This window comes from Rhinoderma darwinii (genome assembly GCF_050947455.1).
Source record: "Rhinoderma darwinii isolate aRhiDar2 chromosome 5 unlocalized genomic scaffold, aRhiDar2.hap1 SUPER_5_unloc_29, whole genome shotgun sequence".
In the NCBI taxonomy this organism is placed as follows: Eukaryota; Metazoa; Chordata; class Amphibia; order Anura; family Rhinodermatidae; genus Rhinoderma; species Rhinoderma darwinii.
In genome coordinates, this window is record NW_027461786.1 from 19,118 (window position 1) to 43,665 (window position 24,548).

The 24,548-nt window shown below is 47.6% G+C and overlaps 17 non-coding genes across 17 annotated transcripts; all 17 read left to right on the forward strand.

Moving 5' to 3' along the window:
* The first annotated feature begins 86 nt into the window (after positions 1–86).
* On the forward strand, positions 87–277 carry LOC142689393 (U2 spliceosomal RNA). The gene has a single exon (XR_012858288.1). It is a non-coding gene; the product is annotated as a U2 spliceosomal RNA (small nuclear RNA).
* A 1,300-nt stretch (positions 278–1,577) lies between these two features.
* Positions 1,578–1,768, forward strand: LOC142689413 (U2 spliceosomal RNA). Its single transcript, XR_012858307.1, has one exon. It is a non-coding gene; the product is annotated as a U2 spliceosomal RNA (small nuclear RNA).
* Positions 1,769–3,061: 1,293 nt separating this feature from the next.
* Positions 3,062–3,252, forward strand: LOC142689405 (U2 spliceosomal RNA). Its single transcript, XR_012858299.1, has one exon. It is a non-coding gene; the product is annotated as a U2 spliceosomal RNA (small nuclear RNA).
* A 1,296-nt stretch (positions 3,253–4,548) lies between these two features.
* LOC142689415 (U2 spliceosomal RNA) lies at positions 4,549–4,739 on the forward strand. Its single transcript, XR_012858308.1, has one exon. It is a non-coding gene; the product is annotated as a U2 spliceosomal RNA (small nuclear RNA).
* A 1,292-nt stretch (positions 4,740–6,031) lies between these two features.
* LOC142689417 (U2 spliceosomal RNA) lies at positions 6,032–6,222 on the forward strand. The gene has a single exon (XR_012858310.1). It is a non-coding gene; the product is annotated as a U2 spliceosomal RNA (small nuclear RNA).
* Positions 6,223–7,518: 1,296 nt separating this feature from the next.
* On the forward strand, positions 7,519–7,709 carry LOC142689416 (U2 spliceosomal RNA). The gene has a single exon (XR_012858309.1). It is a non-coding gene; the product is annotated as a U2 spliceosomal RNA (small nuclear RNA).
* A 1,286-nt stretch (positions 7,710–8,995) lies between these two features.
* On the forward strand, positions 8,996–9,186 carry LOC142689429 (U2 spliceosomal RNA). Its single transcript, XR_012858320.1, has one exon. It is a non-coding gene; the product is annotated as a U2 spliceosomal RNA (small nuclear RNA).
* Positions 9,187–10,485: 1,299 nt separating this feature from the next.
* LOC142689418 (U2 spliceosomal RNA) lies at positions 10,486–10,676 on the forward strand. Its single transcript, XR_012858311.1, has one exon. It is a non-coding gene; the product is annotated as a U2 spliceosomal RNA (small nuclear RNA).
* Positions 10,677–11,965: 1,289 nt separating this feature from the next.
* On the forward strand, positions 11,966–12,156 carry LOC142689430 (U2 spliceosomal RNA). The gene has a single exon (XR_012858321.1). It is a non-coding gene; the product is annotated as a U2 spliceosomal RNA (small nuclear RNA).
* Positions 12,157–13,464: 1,308 nt separating this feature from the next.
* LOC142689419 (U2 spliceosomal RNA) lies at positions 13,465–13,655 on the forward strand. Its single transcript, XR_012858312.1, has one exon. It is a non-coding gene; the product is annotated as a U2 spliceosomal RNA (small nuclear RNA).
* Positions 13,656–14,943: 1,288 nt separating this feature from the next.
* LOC142689432 (U2 spliceosomal RNA) lies at positions 14,944–15,134 on the forward strand. Its single transcript, XR_012858323.1, has one exon. It is a non-coding gene; the product is annotated as a U2 spliceosomal RNA (small nuclear RNA).
* A 1,300-nt stretch (positions 15,135–16,434) lies between these two features.
* On the forward strand, positions 16,435–16,625 carry LOC142689420 (U2 spliceosomal RNA). Its single transcript, XR_012858313.1, has one exon. It is a non-coding gene; the product is annotated as a U2 spliceosomal RNA (small nuclear RNA).
* Positions 16,626–17,906: 1,281 nt separating this feature from the next.
* LOC142689433 (U2 spliceosomal RNA) lies at positions 17,907–18,097 on the forward strand. The gene has a single exon (XR_012858324.1). It is a non-coding gene; the product is annotated as a U2 spliceosomal RNA (small nuclear RNA).
* Positions 18,098–19,390: 1,293 nt separating this feature from the next.
* Positions 19,391–19,581, forward strand: LOC142689434 (U2 spliceosomal RNA). Its single transcript, XR_012858325.1, has one exon. It is a non-coding gene; the product is annotated as a U2 spliceosomal RNA (small nuclear RNA).
* A 1,300-nt stretch (positions 19,582–20,881) lies between these two features.
* On the forward strand, positions 20,882–21,072 carry LOC142689421 (U2 spliceosomal RNA). The gene has a single exon (XR_012858314.1). It is a non-coding gene; the product is annotated as a U2 spliceosomal RNA (small nuclear RNA).
* A 1,276-nt stretch (positions 21,073–22,348) lies between these two features.
* Positions 22,349–22,539, forward strand: LOC142689435 (U2 spliceosomal RNA). Its single transcript, XR_012858326.1, has one exon. It is a non-coding gene; the product is annotated as a U2 spliceosomal RNA (small nuclear RNA).
* Positions 22,540–23,815: 1,276 nt separating this feature from the next.
* On the forward strand, positions 23,816–24,006 carry LOC142689437 (U2 spliceosomal RNA). Its single transcript, XR_012858327.1, has one exon. It is a non-coding gene; the product is annotated as a U2 spliceosomal RNA (small nuclear RNA).
* Positions 24,007–24,548: the final 542 nt, after the last annotated feature.

The following is a 24,548-nucleotide window of genomic DNA, read 5'->3' on the forward strand; positions in this document are numbered from 1 at the left end:
GGAATTGCCTAGAAGTAGGCTGAATCGCTGCAAGGGCTGAACAGCAGTATCGGGCAGGCTCGGGCAACGCGCGGCCCGTTCGGGTTATCGCTTCTCGGCCTTTTGGCTAAGATCAAGTGTAGTATCTGTTCTTATCAGTTTAATATCTGATACGTCCCCTATCTGGGGACCATATATTAAATGGATTTTTAGAACAGGGAGATGGAAATAGAGCTTGCTCTGTCCACTCCACGCATTGACCTGGTATTGCAGTATTTCCAGGACCGGTGCACCCTTTCCTTATGTGTTGACTAAAAGCAGATTCCAAAAGTGTTTTTTGTCTTTGCTATTGTTTCTGTCTTTCTGAAGGGATCTCCCCTTTTAATCCCATTATTTCAACACCTGTTGGACAATGCATGAGTGATAATGAGCTCATTGATTAAATGCAATTAATGAATAGATTGCCACCTCTTGTTGTGTGTCGTCTGTGTTTCTGTGTTTCCGGCATTTCACATTGGAACACCTCATTCACCTTCCTTGTCTTCTCTCCGCCCTCCCTTTTAGGTAAGTTAAAGAGCTGCACCTGAGCCAGCCACTGATTGATTGATTGATTGATTGATTGATTGATTGATTGATTGATTGATTGATTGATTGATTGATGCAGCACAACAGTCAAATAGTGGAGTGGAGTAGGGGAACAGCAAACAGCCAATAAAGCAGCCCGCCCGCTCGCCTGCCCGCCACAATGGACCTACCTGTGTACACTAGATGGATGTGATGGAATGTACTGTCGTCCCTACATTTCAAGAAGAAGTAAGAATTGCAGTTGCAACAAAGCCTTGCTTGCCTACAAAGAGAGCAGCAATTTGGATTTGTTACTATGTTACCTAGAAGAATAACAAACTGTGCAAGGATGGAGGTTGTAGGAGCAAGGAGAAGTTGTCTGTAAAGTTGGTGGATGCCTATTTTCCATTTTGCAGTCCCTTGTCTCCCTCTTGTGGCCTCCTGGAGGCAACTAGCTGTGCAAAAAAAAGACAGCCTGGCGGCCGGCTGTTGCAGTGTTGCCCTGTCAGGCAACACTGAGTGACTGACTGAGCCTCACCGTCTTATATAAAGTTCAGACGGAACTTTGCACGTGTCATAGTGGAGCCCTCAGGATTCCAGAGCCAGCTTTCTGACATCATAATGGGGCCTCAGAGATAAAAGCCTGGGCCCAGGCAGTGTTGGTCAGTGCTGCTCAGCAGGCAGCACTGGACTGGACTGGATTACAGCTGATACAAGGTGTGAAGGAACAAGGGGTGGCTGTGGGCATGCACTTGCTGCCGCTGCCAGTGTTTATCTGCATGGCAGCAGGGCATTTGGGCGTTGCCAGGAAGGCGTTTTTATGTAGATTCCTCCTCTTTCAGCACTGCATTGTGGTGCAAGCAAAAGAAGCAAATCCTGTCTGGCTTCCTCTCCGGCCTTTATTCACCTCCCGTGTAGCTGTGAGTGTGTGAGCCTGCAGGGCCCCATGGAATTGCCTAGAAGTAGGCTGAATCGCTGCAAGGGCTGAACAGCAGTATCGGGCAGGCTCGGGCAACGCGCGGCCCGTTCGGGTTATCGCTTCTCGGCCTTTTGGCTAAGATCAAGTGTAGTATCTGTTCTTATCAGTTTAATATCTGATACGTCCCCTATCTGGGGACCATATATTAAATGGATTTTTAGAACAGGGAGATGGAAATAGAGCTTGCTCTGTCCACTCCACGCATTGACCTGGTATTGCAGTATTTCCAGGACCGGAGCACCCTTTCCTTATGTGTTGACTAAAAGCAGATTCCAAAAGTGTTTTTTGTCTTTGCTATTGTTTCTGTCTTTCTGAAGGGATCTCCCCTTTTAATCCCATTATTTCAACACCTGTTGGACAATGCATGAGTGATAATGAGCTCATTGATTAAATGCAATTAATGAATAGATTGCCACCTCTTGTTGTGTGTCGTCTGTGTTTCTGTGTTTCCGGCATTTCACATTGGAACACCTCATTCACCTTCCTTGTCTTCTCTCCGCCCTCCCTTTTAGGTAAGTTAAAGAGCTGCACCTGAGCCAGCCACTGATTGATTGATTGATTGATTGATTGATTGATTGATTGATTGATTGATTGATTGATGCAGCACAACAGTCAAATAGTGGAGTGGAGTAGGGGAACAGCAAACAGCCAATAAAGCAGCCCGCCCGCTCGCCTGCCCGCCACAATGGACCTACCTGTGTACACTAGATGGATGTGATGGAATGTACTGTCGTCCCTACATTTCAAGAAGAAGTAAGAATTGCAGTTGCAACAAAGCCTTGCTTGCCTACAAAGAGAGCAGCAATTTGGATTTGTTACTATGTTACCTAGAAGAATAACAAACTGTGCAAGGATGGAGGTTGTAGGAGCAAGGAGAAGTTGTCTGTAAAGTTGGTGGATGCCTATTTTCCATTTTGCAGTCCCTTGTCTCCCTCTTGTGGCCTCCTGGAGGCAACTAGCTGTGCAAAAAAAAAGACAGCCTGGCGGCCGGCTGTTGCAGTGTTGCCCTCTCAGGCAACACTGAGTGACTGACTGAGCCTCACCGTCTTATATAAAGTTCAGACGGAACTTTGCACGTGTCATAGTGGAGCCCTCAGGATTCCAGAGCCAGCTTTCTGACATCATAATGGGGCCTCAGAGATAAAAGCCTGGGCCCAGGCAGTGTTGGTCAGTGCTGCTCAGCAGGCAGCACTGGACTGGACTGGATTACAGCTGATACAAGGTGTGAAGGAACAAGGGGTGGCTGTGGGCATGCACTTGCTGCCGCTGCCAGTGTTTATCTGCATGGCAGCAGGGCATTTGGGCGTTGCCAGGAAGGCGTTTTTATGTAGATTCCTCCTCTTTCAGCACTGCATTGTGGTGCAAGCAAAAGAAGCAAATCCTGTCTGGCTTCCTCTCCGGCCTTTATTCACCTCCCGTGTAGCTGTGAGTGTGTGAGCCTGCAGGGCCCCATGGAATTGCCTAGAAGTAGGCTGAATCGCTGCAAGGGCTGAACAGCAGTATCGGGCAGGCTCGGGCAACGCGCGGCCCGTTCGGGTTATCGCTTCTCGGCCTTTTGGCTAAGATCAAGTGTAGTATCTGTTCTTATCAGTTTAATATCTGATACGTCCCCTATCTGGGGACCATATATTAAATGGATTTTTAGAACAGGGAGATGGAAATAGAGCTTGCTCTGTCCACTCCACGCATTGACCTGGTATTGCAGTATTTCCAGGACCGGTGCACCCTTTCCTTATGTGTTGACTAAAAGCAGATTCCAAAAGTGTTTTTTGTCTTTGCTATTGTTTCTGTCTTTCTGAAGGGATCTCCCCTTTTAATCCCATTATTTCAACACCTGTTGGACAATGCATGAGTGATAATGAGCTCATTGATTAAATGCAATTAATGAATAGATTGCCACCTCTTGTTGTGTGTCGTCTGTGTTTCTGTGTTTCCGGCATTTCACATTGGAACACCTCATTCACCTTCCTTGTCTTCTCTCCGCCCTCCCTTTTAGGTAAGTTAAAGAGCTGCACCTGAGCCAGCCACTGATTGATTGATTGATTGATTGATTGATTGATTGATTGATTGATTGATTGATTGATTGATGCAGCACAACAGTCAAATAGTGGAGTGGAGTAGGGGAACAGCAAACAGCCAATAAAGCAGCCCGCCCGCTCGCCTGCCCGCCACAATGGACCTACCTGTGTACACTAGATGGATGTGATGGAATGTACTGTCGTCCCTACATTTCAAGAAGAAGTAAGAATTGCAGTTGCAACAAAGCCTTGCTTGCCTACAAAGAGAGCAGCAATTTGGATTTGTTACTATGTTACCTAGAAGAATAACAAACTGTGCAAGGATGGAGGTTGTAGGAGCAAGGAGAAGTTGTCTGTAAAGTTGGTGGATGCCTATTTTCCATTTTGCAGTCCCTTGTCTCCCTCTTGTGGCCTCCTGGAGGCAACTAGCTGTGCAAAAAAAAGACAGCCTGGCGGCCGGCTGTTGCAGTGTTGCCCTCTCAGGCAACACTGAGTGACTGACTGAGCCTCACCGTCTTATATAAAGTTCAGACGGAACTTTGCACGTGTCATAGTGGAGCCCTCAGGATTCCAGAGCCAGCTTTCTGACATCATAATGGGGCCTCAGAGATAAAAGCCTGGGCCCAGGCAGTGTTGGTCAGTGCTGCTCAGCAGGCAGCACTGGACTGGACTGGATTACAGCTGATACAAGGTGTGAAGGAACAAGGGGTGGCTGTGGGCATGCACTTGCTGCCGCTGCCAGTGTTTATCTGCATGGCAGCAGGGCATTTGGGCGTTGCCAGGAAGGCGTTTTTATGTAGATTCCTCCTCTTTCAGCACTGCATTGTGGTGCAAGCAAAAGAAGCAAATCCTGTCTGGCTTCCTCTCCGGCCTTTATTCACCTCCCGTGTAGCTGTGAGTGTGTGAGCCTGCAGGGCCCCATGGAATTGCCTAGAAGTAGGCTGAATCGCTGCAAGGGCTGAACAGCAGTATCGGGCAGGCTCGGGCAACGCGCGGCCCGTTCGGGTTATCGCTTCTCGGCCTTTTGGCTAAGATCAAGTGTAGTATCTGTTCTTATCAGTTTAATATCTGATACGTCCCCTATCTGGGGACCATATATTAAATGGATTTTTAGAACAGGGAGATGGAAATAGAGCTTGCTCTGTCCACTCCACGCATTGACCTGGTATTGCAGTATTTCCAGGACCGGAGCACCCTTTCCTTATGTGTTGACTAAAAGCAGATTCCAAAAGTGTTTTTTGTCTTTGCTATTGTTTCTGTCTTTCTGAAGGGATCTCCCCTTTTAATCCCATTATTTCAACACCTGTTGGACAATGCATGAGTGATAATGAGCTCATTGATTAAATGCAATTAATGAATAGATTGCCACCTCTTGTTGTGTGTCGTCTGTGTTTCTGTGTTTCCGGCATTTCACATTGGAACACCTCATTCACCTTCCTTGTCTTCTCTCCGCCCTCCCTTTTAGGTAAGTTAAAGAGCTGCACCTGAGCCAGCCACTGATTGATTGATTGATTGATTGATTGATTGATTGATTGATTGATTGATTGATTGCAGCACAACAGTCAAATAGTGGAGTGGAGTAGGGGAACAGCAAACAGCCAATAAAGCAGCCCGCCCGCTCGCCTGCCCGCCACAATGGACCTACCTGTGTACACTAGATGGATGTGATGGAATGTACTGTCGTCCCTACATTTCAAGAAGAAGTAAGAATTGCAGTTGCAACAAAGCCTTGCTTGCCTACAAAGAGAGCAGCAATTTGGATTTGTTACTATGTTACCTAGAAGAATAACAAACTGTGCAAGGATGGAGGTTGTAGGAGCAAGAAGGAGAAGTTGTCTGTAAAGTTGGTGGATGCCTATTTTCCATTTTGCAGTCCCTTGTCTCCCTCTTGTGGCCTCCTGGAGGCAACTAGCTGTGCAAAAAAAAGACAGCCTGGCGGCCGGCTGTTGCAGTGTTGCCCTCTCAGGCAACACTGAGTGACTGACTGAGCCTCACCGTCTTATATAAAGTTCAGACGGAACTTTGCACGTGTCATAGTGGAGCCCTCAGGATTCCAGAGCCAGCTTTCTGACATCATAATGGGGCCTCAGAGATAAAAGCCTGGGCCCAGGCAGTGTTGGTCAGTGCTGCTCAGCAGGCAGCACTGGACTGGACTGGATTACAGCTGATACAAGGTGTGAAGGAACAAGGGGTGGCTGTGGGCATGCACTTGCTGCCGCTGCCAGTGTTTATCTGCATGGCAGCAGGGCATTTGGGCGTTGCCAGGAAGGCGTTTTTATGTAGATTCCTCCTCTTTCAGCACTGCATTGTGGTGCAAGCAAAAGAAGCAAATCCTGTCTGGCTTCCTCTCCGGCCTTTATTCACCTCCCGTGTAGCTGTGAGTGTGTGAGCCTGCAGGGCCCCATGGAATTGCCTAGAAGTAGGCTGAATCGCTGCAAGGGCTGAACAGCAGTATCGGGCAGGCTCGGGCAACGCGCGGCCCGTTCGGGTTATCGCTTCTCGGCCTTTTGGCTAAGATCAAGTGTAGTATCTGTTCTTATCAGTTTAATATCTGATACGTCCCCTATCTGGGGACCATATATTAAATGGATTTTTAGAACAGGGAGATGGAAATAGAGCTTGCTCTGTCCACTCCACGCATTGACCTGGTATTGCAGTATTTCCAGGACCGGTGCACCCTTTCCTTATGTGTTGACTAAAAGCAGATTCCAAAAGTGTTTTTTGTCTTTGCTATTGTTTCTGTCTTTCTGAAGGGATCTCCCCTTTTAATCCCATTATTTCAACACCTGTTGGACAATGCATGAGTGATAATGAGCTCATTGATTAAATGCAATTAATGAATAGATTGCCACCTCTTGTTGTGTGTCGTCTGTGTTTCTGTGTTTCCGGCATTTCACATTGGAACACCTCATTCACCTTCCTTGTCTTCTCTCCGCCCTCCCTTTTAGGTAAGTTAAAGAGCTGCACCTGAGCCAGCCACTGATTGATTGATTGATTGATTGATTGATTGATTGATTGATTGATTGATTGATTGATTGATGCAGCACAACAGTCAAATAGTGGAGTGGAGTAGGGGAACAGCAAACAGCCAATAAAGCAGCCCGCCCGCTCGCCTGCCCGCCACAATGGACCTACCTGTGTACACTAGATGGATGTGATGGAATGTACTGTCGTCCCTACATTTCAAGAAGAAGTAAGAATTGCAGTTGCAACAAAGCCTTGCTTGCCTACAAAGAGAGCAGCAATTTGGATTTGTTACTATGTTACCTAGAAGAATAACAAACTGTGCAAGGATGGAGGTTGTAGGAGCAAGGAGAAGTTGTCTGTAAAGTTGGTGGATGCCTATTTTCCATTTTGCAGTCCCTTGTCTCCCTCTTGTGGCCTCCTGGAGGCAACTAGCTGTGCAAAAAAAAGACAGCCTGGCGGCCGGCTGTTGCAGTGTTGCCCTGTCAGGCAACACTGAGTGACTGACTGAGCCTCACCGTCTTATATAAAGTTCAGACGGAACTTTGCACGTGTCATAGTGGAGCCCTCAGGATTCCAGAGCCAGCTTTCTGACATCATAATGGGGCCTCAGAGATAAAAGCCTGGGCCCAGGCAGTGTTGGTCAGTGCTGCTCAGCAGGCAGCACTGGACTGGACTGGATTACAGCTGATACAAGGTGTGAAGGAACAAGGGGTGGCTGTGGGCATGCACTTGCTGCCGCTGCCAGTGTTTATCTGCATGGCAGCAGGGCATTTGGGCGTTGCCAGGAAGGCGTTTTTATGTAGATTCCTCCTCTTTCAGCACTGCATTGTGGTGCAAGCAAAAGAAGCAAATCCTGTCTGGCTTCCTCTCCGGCCTTTATTCACCTCCCGTGTAGCTGTGAGTGTGTGAGCCTGCAGGGCCCCATGGAATTGCCTAGAAGTAGGCTGAATCGCTGCAAGGGCTGAACAGCAGTATCGGGCAGGCTCGGGCAACGCGCGGCCCGTTCGGGTTATCGCTTCTCGGCCTTTTGGCTAAGATCAAGTGTAGTATCTGTTCTTATCAGTTTAATATCTGATACGTCCCCTATCTGGGGACCATATATTAAATGGATTTTTAGAACAGGGAGATGGAAATAGAGCTTGCTCTGTCCACTCCACGCATTGACCTGGTATTGCAGTATTTCCAGGACCGGAGCACCCTTTCCTTATGTGTTGACTAAAAGCAGATTCCAAAAGTGTTTTTTGTCTTTGCTATTGTTTCTGTCTTTCTGAAGGGATCTCCCCTTTTAATCCCATTATTTCAACACCTGTTGGACAATGCATGAGTGATAATGAGCTCATTGATTAAATGCAATTAATGAATAGATTGCCACCTCTTGTTGTGTGTCGTCTGTGTTTCTGTGTTTCCGGCATTTCACATTGGAACACCTCATTCACCTTCCTTGTCTTCTCTCCGCCCTCCCTTTTAGGTAAGTTAAAGAGCTGCACCTGAGCCAGCCACTTGATTGATTGATTGATTGATTGATTGATTGATTGATTGATTGATTGATGCAGCACAACAGTCAAATAGTGGAGTGGAGTAGGGGAACAGCAAACAGCCAATAAAGCAGCCCGCCCGCTCGCCTGCCCGCCACAATGGACCTACCTGTGTACACTAGATGGATGTGATGGAATGTACTGTCGTCCCTACATTTCAAGAAGAAGTAAGAATTGCAGTTGCAACAAAGCCTTGCTTGCCTACAAAGAGAGCAGCAATTTGGATTTGTTACTATGTTACCTAGAAGAATAACAAACTGTGCAAGGATGGAGGTTGTAGGAGCAAGGAGAAGTTGTCTGTAAAGTTGGTGGATGCCTATTTTCCATTTTGCAGTCCCTTGTCTCCCTCTTGTGGCCTCCTGGAGGCAACTAGCTGTGCAAAAAAAAAGACAGCCTGGCGGCCGGCTGTTGCAGTGTTGCCCTCTCAGGCAACACTGAGTGACTGACTGAGCCTCACCGTCTTATATAAAGTTCAGACGGAACTTTGCACGTGTCATAGTGGAGCCCTCAGGATTCCAGAGCCAGCTTTCTGACATCATAATGGGGCCTCAGAGATAAAAGCCTGGGCCCAGGCAGTGTTGGTCAGTGCTGCTCAGCAGGCAGCACTGGACTGGACTGGATTACAGCTGATACAAGGTGTGAAGGAACAAGGGGTGGCTGTGGGCATGCACTTGCTGCCGCTGCCAGTGTTTATCTGCATGGCAGCAGGGCATTTGGGCGTTGCCAGGAAGGCGTTTTTATGTAGATTCCTCCTCTTTCAGCACTGCATTGTGGTGCAAGCAAAAGAAGCAAATCCTGTCTGGCTTCCTCTCCGGCCTTTATTCACCTCCCGTGTAGCTGTGAGTGTGTGAGCCTGCAGGGCCCCATGGAATTGCCTAGAAGTAGGCTGAATCGCTGCAAGGGCTGAACAGCAGTATCGGGCAGGCTCGGGCAACGCGCGGCCCGTTCGGGTTATCGCTTCTCGGCCTTTTGGCTAAGATCAAGTGTAGTATCTGTTCTTATCAGTTTAATATCTGATACGTCCCCTATCTGGGGACCATATATTAAATGGATTTTTAGAACAGGGAGATGGAAATAGAGCTTGCTCTGTCCACTCCACGCATTGACCTGGTATTGCAGTATTTCCAGGACCGGTGCACCCTTTCCTTATGTGTTGACTAAAAGCAGATTCCAAAAGTGTTTTTTGTCTTTGCTATTGTTTCTGTCTTTCTGAAGGGATCTCCCCTTTTAATCCCATTATTTCAACACCTGTTGGACAATGCATGAGTGATAATGAGCTCATTGATTAAATGCAATTAATGAATAGATTGCCACCTCTTGTTGTGTGTCGTCTGTGTTTCTGTGTTTCCGGCATTTCACATTGGAACACCTCATTCACCTTCCTTGTCTTCTCTCCGCCCTCCCTTTTAGGTAAGTTAAAGAGCTGCACCTGAGCCAGCCACTGATTGATGATTGATTGATTGATTGATTGATTGATTGATTGATTGATTGATTGATTGATTGATGCAGCACAACAGTCAAATAGTGGAGTGGAGTAGGGGAACAGCAAACAGCCAATAAAGCAGCCCGCCCGCTCGCCTGCCCGCCACAATGGACCTACCTGTGTACACTAGATGGATGTGATGGAATGTACTGTCGTCCCTACATTTCAAGAAGAAGTAAGAATTGCAGTTGCAACAAAGCCTTGCTTGCCTACAAAGAGAGCAGCAATTTGGATTTGTTACTATGTTACCTAGAAGAATAACAAACTGTGCAAGGATGGAGGTTGTAGGAGCAAGGAGAAGTTGTCTGTAAAGTTGGTGGATGCCTATTTTCCATTTTGCAGTCCCTTGTCTCCCTCTTGTGGCCTCCTGGAGGCAACTAGCTGTGCAAAAAAAAGACAGCCTGGCGGCCGGCTGTTGCAGTGTTGCCCTGTCAGGCAACACTGAGTGACTGACTGAGCCTCACCGTCTTATATAAAGTTCAGACGGAACTTTGCACGTGTCATAGTGGAGCCCTCAGGATTCCAGAGCCAGCTTTCTGACATCATAATGGGGCCTCAGAGATAAAAGCCTGGGCCCAGGCAGTGTTGGTCAGTGCTGCTCAGCAGGCAGCACTGGACTGGACTGGATTACAGCTGATACAAGGTGTGAAGGAACAAGGGGTGGCTGTGGGCATGCACTTGCTGCCGCTGCCAGTGTTTATCTGCATGGCAGCAGGGCATTTGGGCGTTGCCAGGAAGGCGTTTTTATGTAGATTCCTCCTCTTTCAGCACTGCATTGTGGTGCAAGCAAAAGAAGCAAATCCTGTCTGGCTTCCTCTCCGGCCTTTATTCACCTCCCGTGTAGCTGTGAGTGTGTGAGCCTGCAGGGCCCCATGGAATTGCCTAGAAGTAGGCTGAATCGCTGCAAGGGCTGAACAGCAGTATCGGGCAGGCTCGGGCAACGCGCGGCCCGTTCGGGTTATCGCTTCTCGGCCTTTTGGCTAAGATCAAGTGTAGTATCTGTTCTTATCAGTTTAATATCTGATACGTCCCCTATCTGGGGACCATATATTAAATGGATTTTTAGAACAGGGAGATGGAAATAGAGCTTGCTCTGTCCACTCCACGCATTGACCTGGTATTGCAGTATTTCCAGGACCGGAGCACCCTTTCCTTATGTGTTGACTAAAAGCAGATTCCAAAAGTGTTTTTTGTCTTTGCTATTGTTTCTGTCTTTCTGAAGGGATCTCCCCTTTTAATCCCATTATTTCAACACCTGTTGGACAATGCATGAGTGATAATGAGCTCATTGATTAAATGCAATTAATGAATAGATTGCCACCTCTTGTTGTGTGTCGTCTGTGTTTCTGTGTTTCCGGCATTTCACATTGGAACACCTCATTCACCTTCCTTGTCTTCTCTCCGCCCTCCCTTTTAGGTAAGTTAAAGAGCTGCACCTGAGCCAGCCACTGATTGATTGATTGATTGATTGATTGATTGATTGATTGATTGATTGATTGATGCAGCACAACAGTCAAATAGTGGAGTGGAGTAGGGGAACAGCAAACAGCCAATAAAGCAGCCCGCCCGCTCGCCTGCCCGCCACAATGGACCTACCTGTGTACACTAGATGGATGTGATGGAATGTACTGTCGTCCCTACATTTCAAGAAGAAGTAAGAATTGCAGTTGCAACAAAGCCTTGCTTGCCTACAAAGAGAGCAGCAATTTGGATTTGTTACTATGTTACCTAGAAGAATAACAAACTGTGCAAGGATGGAGGTTGTAGGAGCAAGGAGAAGTTGTCTGTAAAGTTGGTGGATGCCTATTTTCCATTTTGCAGTCCCTTGTCTCCCTCTTGTGGCCTCCTGGAGGCAACTAGCTGTGCAAAAAAAAAGACAGCCTGGCGGCCGGCTGTTGCAGTGTTGCCCTCTCAGGCAACACTGAGTGACTGACTGAGCCTCACCGTCTTATATAAAGTTCAGACGGAACTTTGCACGTGTCATAGTGGAGCCCTCAGGATTCCAGAGCCAGCTTTCTGACATCATAATGGGGCCTCAGAGATAAAAGCCTGGGCCCAGGCAGTGTTGGTCAGTGCTGCTCAGCAGGCAGCACTGGACTGGACTGGATTACAGCTGATACAAGGTGTGAAGGAACAAGGGGTGGCTGTGGGCATGCACTTGCTGCCGCTGCCAGTGTTTATCTGCATGGCAGCAGGGCATTTGGGCGTTGCCAGGAAGGCGTTTTTATGTAGATTCCTCCTCTTTCAGCACTGCATTGTGGTGCAAGCAAAAGAAGCAAATCCTGTCTGGCTTCCTCTCCGGCCTTTATTCACCTCCCGTGTAGCTGTGAGTGTGTGAGCCTGCAGGGCCCCATGGAATTGCCTAGAAGTAGGCTGAATCGCTGCAAGGGCTGAACAGCAGTATCGGGCAGGCTCGGGCAACGCGCGGCCCGTTCGGGTTATCGCTTCTCGGCCTTTTGGCTAAGATCAAGTGTAGTATCTGTTCTTATCAGTTTAATATCTGATACGTCCCCTATCTGGGGACCATATATTAAATGGATTTTTAGAACAGGGAGATGGAAATAGAGCTTGCTCTGTCCACTCCACGCATTGACCTGGTATTGCAGTATTTCCAGGACCGGTGCACCCTTTCCTTATGTGTTGACTAAAAGCAGATTCCAAAAGTGTTTTTTGTCTTTGCTATTGTTTCTGTCTTTCTGAAGGGATCTCCCCTTTTAATCCCATTATTTCAACACCTGTTGGACAATGCATGAGTGATAATGAGCTCATTGATTAAATGCAATTAATGAATAGATTGCCACCTCTTGTTGTGTGTCGTCTGTGTTTCTGTGTTTCCGGCATTTCACATTGGAACACCTCATTCACCTTCCTTGTCTTCTCTCCGCCCTCCCTTTTAGGTAAGTTAAAGAGCTGCACCTGAGCCAGCCACTGATTGATTGATTGATTGATTGATTGATTGATTGATTGATTGATTGATTGATTGATTGATGCAGCACAACAGTCAAATAGTGGAGTGGAGTAGGGGAACAGCAAACAGCCAATAAAGCAGCCCGCCCGCTCGCCTGCCCGCCACAATGGACCTACCTGTGTACACTAGATGGATGTGATGGAATGTACTGTCGTCCCTACATTTCAAGAAGAAGTAAGAATTGCAGTTGCAACAAAGCCTTGCTTGCCTACAAAGAGAGCAGCAATTTGGATTTGTTACTATGTTACCTAGAAGAATAACAAACTGTGCAAGGATGGAGGTTGTAGGAGCAAGGAGAAGTTGTCTGTAAAGTTGGTGGATGCCTATTTTCCATTTTGCAGTCCCTTGTCTCCCTCTTGTGGCCTCCTGGAGGCAACTAGCTGTGCAAAAAAAAAGACAGCCTGGCGGCCGGCTGTTGCAGTGTTGCCCTCTCAGGCAACACTGAGTGACTGACTGAGCCTCACCGTCTTATATAAAGTTCAGACGGAACTTTGCACGTGTCATAGTGGAGCCCTCAGGATTCCAGAGCCAGCTTTCTGACATCATAATGGGGCCTCAGAGATAAAAGCCTGGGCCCAGGCAGTGTTGGTCAGTGCTGCTCAGCAGGCAGCACTGGACTGGACTGGATTACAGCTGATACAAGGTGTGAAGGAACAAGGGGTGGCTGTGGGCATGCACTTGCTGCCGCTGCCAGTGTTTATCTGCATGGCAGCAGGGCATTTGGGCGTTGCCAGGAAGGCGTTTTTATGTAGATTCCTCCTCTTTCAGCACTGCATTGTGGTGCAAGCAAAAGAAGCAAATCCTGTCTGGCTTCCTCTCCGGCCTTTATTCACCTCCCGTGTAGCTGTGAGTGTGTGAGCCTGCAGGGCCCCATGGAATTGCCTAGAAGTAGGCTGAATCTAGGCTGAATCGCTGCAAGGGCTGAACAGCAGTATCGGGCAGGCTCGGGCAACGCGCGGCCCGTTCGGGTTATCGCTTCTCGGCCTTTTGGCTAAGATCAAGTGTAGTATCTGTTCTTATCAGTTTAATATCTGATACGTCCCCTATCTGGGGACCATATATTAAATGGATTTTTAGAACAGGGAGATGGAAATAGAGCTTGCTCTGTCCACTCCACGCATTGACCTGGTATTGCAGTATTTCCAGGACCGGAGCACCCTTTTCTTATGTGTTGACTAAAAGCAGATTCCAAAAGTGTTTTTTGTCTTTGCTATTGTTTCTGTCTTTCTGAAGGGATCTCCCCTTTTAATCCCATTATTTCAACACCTGTTGGACAATGCATGAGTGATAATGAGCTCATTGATTAAATGCAATTAATGAATAGATTGCCACCTCTTGTTGTGTGTCGTCTGTGTTTCTGTGTTTCCGGCATTTCACATTGGAACACCTCATTCACCTTCCTTGTCTTCTCTCCGCCCTCCCTTTTAGGTAAGTTAAAGAGCTGCACCTGAGCCAGCCACTGATTGATTGATTGATTGATTGATTGATTGATTGATTGATTGATTGATTGATGCAGCACAACAGTCAAATAGTGGAGTGGAGTAGGGGAACAGCAAACAGCCAATAAAGCAGCCCGCCCGCTCGCCTGCCCGCCACAATGGACCTACCTGTGTACACTAGATGGATGTGATGGAATGTACTGTCGTCCCTACATTTCAAGAAGAAGTAAGAATTGCAGTTGCAACAAAGCCTTGCTTGCCTACAAAGAGAGCAGCAATTTGGATTTGTTACTATGTTACCTAGAAGAATAACAAACTGTGCAAGGATGGAGGTTGTAGGAGCAAGGAGAAGTTGTCTGTAAAGTTGGTGGATGCCTATTTTCCATTTTGCAGTCCCTTGTCTCCCTCTTGTGGCCTCCTGGAGGCAACTAGCTGTGCAAAAAAAAGACAGCCTGGCGGCCGGCTGTTGCAGTGTTGCCCTCTCAGGCAACACTGAGTGACTGACTGAGCCTCACCGTCTTATATAAAGTTCAGACGGAACTTTGCACGTGTCATAGTGGAGCCCTCAGGATTCCAGAGCCAGCTTTCTGACATCATAATGGGGCCTCAGAGATAAAAGCCTGGGCCCAGGCAGTGTTGGTCAGTGCTGCTCAGCAGGCAGCACTGGACTGGACTGGATTACAGCTGATACAAGGTGTGAAGGAACAAGGGGTGGCTGTGGGCATGCACTTGCTGCCGCTGCCAGTGTTTATCTGCATGGCAGCAGGGCATTTGGGCGTTGCCAGGAAGGCGTTTTTATGTAGATTCCTCCTCTTTCAGCACTGCATTGTGGTGCAAGCAAAAGAAGCAAATCCTGTCTGGCTTCCTCTCCGGCCTTTATTCACCTCCCGTGTAGCTGTGAGTGTGTGAGCCTGCAGGGCCCCATGGAATTGCCTAGAAGTAGGCTGAATCGCTGCAAGGGCTGAACAGCAGTATCGGGCAGGCTCGGGCAACGCGCGGCCCGTTCGGGTTATCGCTTCTCGGCCTTTTGGCTAAGATCAAGTGTAGTATCTGTTCTTATCAGTTTAATATCTGATACGTCCCCTATCTGGGGACCATATATTAAATGGATTTTTAGAACAGGGAGATGGAAATAGAGCTTGCTCTGTCCACTCCACGCATTGACCTGGTATTGCAGTATTTCCAGGACCGGTGCACCCTTTCCTTATGTGTTGACTAAAAGCAGATTCCAAAAGTGTTTTTTGTCTTTGCTATTGTTTCTGTCTTTCTGAAGGGATCTCCCCTTTTAATCCCATTATTTCAACACCTGTTGGACAATGCATGAGTGATAATGAGCTCATTGATTAAATGCAATTAATGAATAGATTGCCACCTCTTGTTGTGTGTCGTCTGTGTTTCTGTGTTTCCGGCATTTCACATTGGAACACCTCATTCACCTTCCTTGTCTTCTCTCCGCCCTCCCTTTTAGGTAAGTTAAAGAGCTGCACCTGAGCCAGCCACTGATTGATTGATTGATTGATTGATTGATTGATTGATTGATTGATTGATTGATTGATTGATTGATGCAGCACAACAGTCAAATAGTGGAGTGGAGTAGGGGAACAGCAAACAGCCAATAAAGCAGCCCGCCCGCTCGCCTGCCCGCCACAATGGACCTACCTGTGTACACTAGATGGATGTGATGGAATGTACTGTCGTCCCTACATTTCAAGAAGAAGTAAGAATTGCAGTTGCAACAAAGCCTTGCTTGCCTACAAAGAGAGCAGCAATTTGGATTTGTTACTATGTTACCTAGAAGAATAACAAACTGTGCAAGGATGGAGGTTGTAGGAGCAAGGAGAAGTTGTCTGTAAAGTTGGTGGATGCCTATTTTCCATTTTGCAGTCCCTTGTCTCCCTCTTGTGGCCTCCTGGAGGCAACTAGCTGTGCAAAAAAAAGACAGCCTGGCGGCCGGCTGTTGCAGTGTTGCCCTGTCAGGCAACACTGAGTGACTGACTGAGCCTCACCGTCTTATATAAAGTTCAGACGGAACTTTGCACGTGTCATAGTGGAGCCCTCAGGATTCCAGAGCCAGCTTTCTGACATCATAATGGGGCCTCAGAGATAAAAGCCTGGGCCCAGGCAGTGTTGGTCAGTGCTGCTCAGCAGGCAGCACTGGACTGGACTGGATTACAGCTGATACAAGGTGTGAAGGAACAAGGGGTGGCTGTGGGCATGCACTTGCTGCCGCTGCCAGTGTTTATCTGCATGGCAGCAGGGCATTTGGGCGTTGCCAGGAAGGCGTTTTTATGTAGATTCCTCCTCTTTCAGCACTGCATTGTGGTGCAAGCAAAAGAAGCAAATCCTGTCTGGCTTCCTCTCCGGCCTTTATTCACCTCCCGTGTAGCTGTGAGTGTGTGAGCCTGCAGGGCCCCATGGAATTGCCTAGAAGTAGGCTGAATCGCTGCAAGGGCTGAACAGCAGTATCGGGCAGGCTCGGGCAACGCGCGGCCCGTTCGGGTTATCGCTTCTCGGCCTTTTGGCTAAGATCAAGTGTAGTATCTGTTCTTATCAGTTTAATATCTGATACGTCCCCTATCTGGGGACCATATATTAAATGGATTTTTAGAACAGGGAGATGGAAATAGAGCTTGCTCTGTCCACTCCACGCATTGACCTGGTATTGCAGTATTTCCAGGACCGGAGCACCCTTTCCTTATGTGTTGACTAAAAGCAGATTCCAAAAGTGTTTTTTGTCTTTGCTATTGTTTCTGTCTTTCTGAAGGGATCTCCCCTTTTAATCCCATTATTTCAACACCTGTTGGACAATGCATGAGTGATAATGAGCTCATTGATTAAATGCAATTAATGAATAGATTGCCACCTCTTGTTGTGTGTCGTCTGTGTTTCTGTGTTTCCGGCATTTCACATTGGAACACCTCATTCACCTTCCTTGTCTTCTCTCCGCCCTCCCTTTTAGGTAAGTTAAAGAGCTGCACCTGAGCCAGCCACTGATTGATTGATTGATTGATTGATTGATTGATTGATTGATTGATGCAGCACAACAGTCAAATAGTGGAGTGGAGTAGGGGAACAGCAAACAGCCAATAAAGCAGCCCGCCCGCTCGCCTGCCCGCCACAATGGACCTACCTGTGTACACTAGATGGATGTGATGGAATGTACTGTCGTCCCTACATTTCAAGAAGAAGTAAGAATTGCAGTTGCAACAAAGCCTTGCTTGCCTACAAAGAGAGCAGCAATTTGGATTTGTTACTATGTTACCTAGAAGAATAACAAACTGTGCAAGGATGGAGGTTGTAGGAGCAAGGAGAAGTTGTCTGTAAAGTTGGTGGATGCCTATTTTCCATTTTGCAGTCCCTTGTCTCCCTCTTGTGGCCTCCTGGAGGCAACTAGCTGTGCAAAAAAAAAGACAGCCTGGCGGCCGGCTGTTGCAGTGTTGCCCTCTCAGGCAACACTGAGTGACTGACTGAGCCTCACCGTCTTATATAAAGTTCAGACGGAACTTTGCACGTGTCATAGTGGAGCCCTCAGGATTCCAGAGCCAGCTTTCTGACATCATAATGGGGCCTCAGAGATAAAAGCCTGGGCCCAGGCAGTGTTGGTCAGTGCTGCTCAGCAGGCAGCACTGGACTGGACTGGATTACAGCTGATACAAGGTGTGAAGGAACAAGGGGTGGCTGTGGGCATGCACTTGCTGCCGCTGCCAGTGTTTATCTGCATGGCAGCAGGGCATTTGGGCGTTGCCAGGAAGGCGTTTTTATGTAGATTCCTCCTCTTTCAGCACTGCATTGTGGTGCAAGCAAAAGAAGCAAATCCTGTCTGGCTTCCTCTCCGGCCTTTATTCACCTCCCGTGTAGCTGTGAGTGTGTGAGCCTGCAGGGCCCCATGGAATTGCCTAGAAGTAGGCTGAATCGCTGCAAGGGCTGAACAGCAGTATCGGGCAGGCTCGGGCAACGCGCGGCCCGTTCGGGTTATCGCTTCTCGGCCTTTTGGCTAAGATCAAGTGTAGTATCTGTTCTTATCAGTTTAATATCTGATACGTCCCCTATCTGGGGACCATATATTAAATGGATTTTTAGAACAGGGAGATGGAAATAGAGCTTGCTCTGTCCACTCCACGCATTGACCTGGTATTGCAGTATTTCCAGGACCGGTGCACCCTTTCCTTATGTGTTGACTAAAAGCAGATTCCAAAAGTGTTTTTTGTCTTTGCTATTGTTTCTGTCTTTCTGAAGGGATCTCCCCTTTTAATCCCATTATTTCAACACCTGTTGGACAATGCATGAGTGATAATGAGCTCATTGATTAAATGCAATTAATGAATAGATTGCCACCTCTTGTTGTGTGTCGTCTGTGTTTCTGTGTTTCCGGCATTTCACATTGGAACACCTCATTCACCTTCCTTGTCTTCTCTCCGCCCTCCCTTTTAGGTAAGTTAAAGAGCTGCACCTGAGCCAGCCACTGATTGATTGATTGATTGATTGATTGATTGATTGATTGATTGATTGATTGATTGATGCAGCACAACAGTCAAATAGTGGAGTGGAGTAGGGGAACAGCAAACAGCCAATAAAGCAGCCCGCCCGCTCGCCTGCCCGCCACAATGGACCTACCTGTGTACACTAGATGGATGTGATGGAATGTACTGTCGTCCCTACATTTCAAGAAGAAGTAAGAATTGCAGTTGCAACAAAGCCTTGCTTGCCTACAAAGAGAGCAGCAATTTGGATTTGTTACTATGTTACCTAGAAGAATAACAAACTGTGCAAGGATGGAGGTTGTAGGAGCAAGGAGAAGTTGTCTGTAAAGTTGGTGGATGCCTATTTTCCATTTTGCAGTCCCTTGTCTCCCTCTTGTGGCCTCCTGGAGGCAACTAGCTGTGCAAAAAAAAAGACAGCCTGGCGGCCGGCTGTTGCAGTGTTGCCCTCTCAGGCAACACTGAGTGACTGACTGAGCCTCACCGTCTTATATAAAGTTCAGACGGAACTTTGCACGTGTCATAGTGGAGCCCTCAGGATTCCAGAGCCAGCTTTCTGACATCATAATGGGGCCTCAGAGATAAAAGCCTGGGCCCAGGCAGTGTTGGTCAGTGCTGCTCAGCAGGCAGCACTGGACTGGACTGGATTACAGCTGATACAAGGTGTGAAGGAACAAGGGGTGGCTGTGGGCATGCACTTGCTGCCGCTGCCAGTGTTTATCTGCATGGCAGCAGGGCATTTGGGCGTTGCCAGGAAGGCGTTTTTATGTAGATTCCTCCTCTTTCAGCACTGCATTGTGGTGCAAGCAAAAGAAGCAAATCCTGTCTGGCTTCCTCTCCGGCCTTTATTCACCTCCCGTGTAGCTGTGAGTGTGTGAGCCTGCAGGGCCCCATGGAATTGCCTAGAAGTAGGCTGAATCGCTGCAAGGGCTGAACAGCAGTATCGGGCAGGCTCGGGCAACGCGCGGCCCGTTCGGGTTATCGCTTCTCGGCCTTTTGGCTAAGATCAAGTGTAGTATCTGTTCTTATCAGTTTAATATCTGATACGTCCCCTATCTGGGGACCATATATTAAATGGATTTTTAGAACAGGGAGATGGAAATAGAGCTTGCTCTGTCCACTCCACGCATTGACCTGGTATTGCAGTATTTCCAGGACCGGTGCACCCTTTCCTTATGTGTTGACTAAAAGCAGATTCCAAAAGTGTTTTTTGTCTTTGCTATTGTTTCTGTCTTTCTGAAGGGATCTCCCCTTTTAATCCCATTATTTCAACACCTGTTGGACAATGCATGAGTGATAATGAGCTCATTGATTAAATGCAATTAATGAATAGATTGCCACCTCTTGTTGTGTGTCGTCTGTGTTTCTGTGTTTCCGGCATTTCACATTGGAACACCTCATTCACCTTCCTTGTCTTCTCTCCGCCCTCCCTTTTAGGTAAGTTAAAGAGCTGCACCTGAGCCAGCCACTGATTGATTGATTGATTGATTGATTGATTGATTGATTGATTGATTGATTGATTGATTGATTGATGCAGCACAACAGTCAAATAGTGGAGTGGAGTAGGGGAACAGCAAACAGCCAATAAAGCAGCCCGCCCGCTCGCCTGCCCGCCACAATGGACCTACCTGTGTACACTAGATGGATGTGATGGAATGTACTGTCGTCCCTACATTTCAAGAAGAAGTAAGAATTGCAGTTGCAACAAAGCCTTGCTTGCCTACAAAGAGAGCAGCAATTTGGATTTGTTACTATGTTACCTAGAAGAATAACAAACTGTGCAAGGATGGAGGTTGTAGGAGCAAGGAGAAGTTGTCTGTAAAGTTGGTGGATGCCTATTTTCCATTTTGCAGTCCCTTGTCTCCCTCTTGTGGCCTCCTGGAGGCAACTAGCTGTGCAAAAAAAAGACAGCCTGGCGGCCGGCTGTTGCAGTGTTGCCCTCTCAGGCAACACTGAGTGACTGACTGAGCCTCACCGTCTTATATAAAGTTCAGACGGAACTTTGCACGTGTCATAGTGGAGCCCTCAGGATTCCAGAGCCAGCTTTCTGACATCATAATGGGGCCTCAGAGATAAAAGCCTGGGCCCAGGCAGTGTTGGTCAGTGCTGCTCAGCAGGCAGCACTGGACTGGACTGGATTACAGCTGATACAAGGTGTGAAGGAACAAGGGGTGGCTGTGGGCATGCACTTGCTGCCGCTGCCAGTGTTTATCTGCATGGCAGCAGGGCATTTGGGCGTTGCCAGGAAGGCGTTTTTATGTAGATTCCTCCTCTTTCAGCACTGCATTGTGGTGCAAGCAAAAGAAGCAAATCCTGTCTGGCTTCCTCTCCGGCCTTTATTCACCTCCCGTGTAGCTGTGAGTGTGTGAGCCTGCAGGGCCCCATGGAATTGCCTAGAAGTAGGCTGAATCGCTGCAAGGGCTGAACAGCAGTATCGGGCAGGCTCGGGCAACGCGCGGCCCGTTCGGGTTATCGCTTCTCGGCCTTTTGGCTAAGATCAAGTGTAGTATCTGTTCTTATCAGTTTAATATCTGATACGTCCCCTATCTGGGGACCATATATTAAATGGATTTTTAGAACAGGGAGATGGAAATAGAGCTTGCTCTGTCCACTCCACGCATTGACCTGGTATTGCAGTATTTCCAGGACCGGAGCACCCTTTCCTTATGTGTTGACTAAAAGCAGATTCCAAAAGTGTTTTTTGTCTTTGCTATTGTTTCTGTCTTTCTGAAGGGATCTCCCCTTTTAATCCCATTATTTCAACACCTGTTGGACAATGCATGAGTGATAATGAGCTCATTGATTAAATGCAATTAATGAATAGATTGCCACCTCTTGTTGTGTGTCGTCTGTGTTTCTGTGTTTCCGGCATTTCACATTGGAACACCTCATTCACCTTCCTTGTCTTCTCTCCGCCCTCCCTTTTAGGTAAGTTAAAGAGCTGCACCTGAGCCAGCCACTGATTGATTGATTGATTGATTGATTGATTGATTGATTGATGCAGCACAACAGTCAAATAGTGGAGTGGAGTAGGGGAACAGCAAACAGCCAATAAAGCAGCCCGCCCGCTCGCCTGCCCGCCACAATGGACCTACCTGTGTACACTAGATGGATGTGATGGAATGTACTGTCGTCCCTACATTTCAAGAAGAAGTAAGAATTGCAGTTGCAACAAAGCCTTGCTTGCCTACAAAGAGAGCAGCAATTTGGATTTGTTACTATGTTACCTAGAAGAATAACAAACTGTGCAAGGATGGAGGTTGTAGGAGCAAGGAGAAGTTGTCTGTAAAGTTGGTGGATGCCTATTTTCCATTTTGCAGTCCCTTGTCTCCCTCTTGTGGCCTCCTGGAGGCAACTAGCTGTGCAAAAAAAAGACAGCCTGGCGGCCGGCTGTTGCAGTGTTGCCCTCTCAGGCAACACTGAGTGACTGACTGAGCCTCACCGTCTTATATAAAGTTCAGACGGAACTTTGCACGTGTCATAGTGGAGCCCTCAGGATTCCAGAGCCAGCTTTCTGACATCATAATGGGGCCTCAGAGATAAAAGCCTGGGCCCAGGCAGTGTTGGTCAGTGCTGCTCAGCAGGCAGCACTGGACTGGACTGGATTACAGCTGATACAAGGTGTGAAGGAACAAGGGGTGGCTGTGGGCATGCACTTGCTGCCGCTGCCAGTGTTTATCTGCATGGCAGCAGGGCATTTGGGCGTTGCCAGGAAGGCGTTTTTATGTAGATTCCTCCTCTTTCAGCACTGCATTGTGGTGCAAGCAAAAGAAGCAAATCCTGTCTGGCTTCCTCTCCGGCCTTTATTCACCTCCCGTGTAGCTGTGAGTGTGTGAGCCTGCAGGGCCCCATGGAATTGCCTAGAAGTAGGCTGAATCGCTGCAAGGGCTGAACAGCAGTATCGGGCAGGCTCGGGCAACGCGCGGCCCGTTCGGGTTATCGCTTCTCGGCCTTTTGGCTAAGATCAAGTGTAGTATCTGTTCTTATCAGTTTAATATCTGATACGTCCCCTATCTGGGGACCATATATTAAATGGATTTTTAGAACAGGGAGATGGAAATAGAGCTTGCTCTGTCCACTCCACGCATTGACCTGGTATTGCAGTATTTCCAGGACCGGTGCACCCTTTCCTTATGTGTTGACTAAAAGCAGATTCCAAAAGTGTTTTTTGTCTTTGCTATTGTTTCTGTCTTTCTGAAGGGATCTCCCCTTTTAATCCCATTATTTCAACACCTGTTGGACAATGCATGAGTGATAATGAGCTCATTGATTAAATGCAATTAATGAATAGATTGCCACCTCTTGTTGTGTGTCGTCTGTGTTTCTGTGTTTCCGGCATTTCACATTGGAACACCTCATTCACCTTCCTTGTCTTCTCTCCGCCCTCCCTTTTAGGTAAGTTAAAGAGCTGCACCTGAGCCAGCCACTGATTGATTGATTGATTGATTGATTGATTGATTGATTGATGCAGCACAACAGTCAAATAGTGGAGTGGAGTAGGGGAACAGCAAACAGCCAATAAAGCAGCCCGCCCGCTCGCCTGCCCGCCACAATGGACCTACCTGTGTACACTAGATGGATGTGATGGAATGTACTGTCGTCCCTACATTTCAAGAAGAAGTAAGAATTGCAGTTGCAACAAAGCCTTGCTTGCCTACAAAGAGAGCAGCAATTTGGATTTGTTACTATGTTACCTAGAAGAATAACAAACTGTGCAAGGATGGAGGTTGTAGGAGCAAGGAGAAGTTGTCTGTAAAGTTGGTGGATGCCTATTTTCCATTTTGCAGTCCCTTGTCTCCCTCTTGTGGCCTCCTGGAGGCAACTAGCTGTGCAAAAAAAAGACAGCCTGGCGGCCGGCTGTTGCAGTGTTGCCCTCTCAGGCAACACTGAGTGACTGACTGAGCCTCACCGTCTTATATAAAGTTCAGACGGAACTTTGCACGTGTCATAGTGGAGCCCTCAGGATTCCAGAGCCAGCTTTCTGACATCATAATGGGGCCTCAGAGATAAAAGCCTGGGCCCAGGCAGTGTTGGTCAGTGCTGCTCAGCAGGCAGCACTGGACTGGACTGGATTACAGCTGATACAAGGTGTGAAGGAACAAGGGGTGGCTGTGGGCATGCACTTGCTGCCGCTGCCAGTGTTTATCTGCATGGCAGCAGGGCATTTGGGCGTTGCCAGGAAGGCGTTTTTATGTAGATTCCTCCTCTTTCAGCACTGCATTGTGGTGCAAGCAAAAGAAGCAAATCCTGTCTGGCTTCCTCTCCGGCCTTTATTCACCTCCCGTGTAGCTGTGAGTGTGTGAGCCTGCAGGGCCCCATGGAATTGCCTAGAAGTAGGCTGAATCACTGCAAGGGCTGAACAGCAGTATCGGGCAGGCTCGGGCAACGCGCGGCCCGTTCGGGTTATCGCTTCTCGGCCTTTTGGCTAAGATCAAGTGTAGTATCTGTTCTTATCAGTTTAATATCTGATACGTCCCCTATCTGGGGACCATATATTAAATGGATTTTTAGAACAGGGAGATGGAAATAGAGCTTGCTCTGTCCACTCCACGCATTGACCTGGTATTGCAGTATTTCCAGGACCGGTGCACCCTTTCCTTATGTGTTGACTAAAAGCAGATTCCAAAAGTGTTTTTTGTCTTTGCTATTGTTTCTGTCTTTCTGAAGGGATCTCCCCTTTTAATCCCATTATTTCAACACCTGTTGGACAATGCATGAGTGATAATGAGCTCATTGATTAAATGCAATTAATGAATAGATTGCCACCTCTTGTTGTGTGTCGTCTGTGTTTCTGTGTTTCCGGCATTTCACATTGGAACACCTCATTCACCTTCCTTGTCTTCTCTCCGCCCTCCCTTTTAGGTAAGTTAAAGAGCTGCACCTGAGCCAGCCACTGATTGATTGATTGATTGATTGATTGATTGATTGATTGATTGATTGATTGATTGATTGATTGATGCAGCACAACAGTCAAATAGTGGAGTGGAGTAGGGGAACAGCAAACAGCCAATAAAGCAGCCCGCCCGCTCGCCTGCCCGCCACAATGGACCTACCTGTGTACACTAGATGGATGTGATGGAATGTACTGTCGTCCCTACATTTCAAGAAGAAGTAAGAATTGCAGTTGCAACAAAGCCT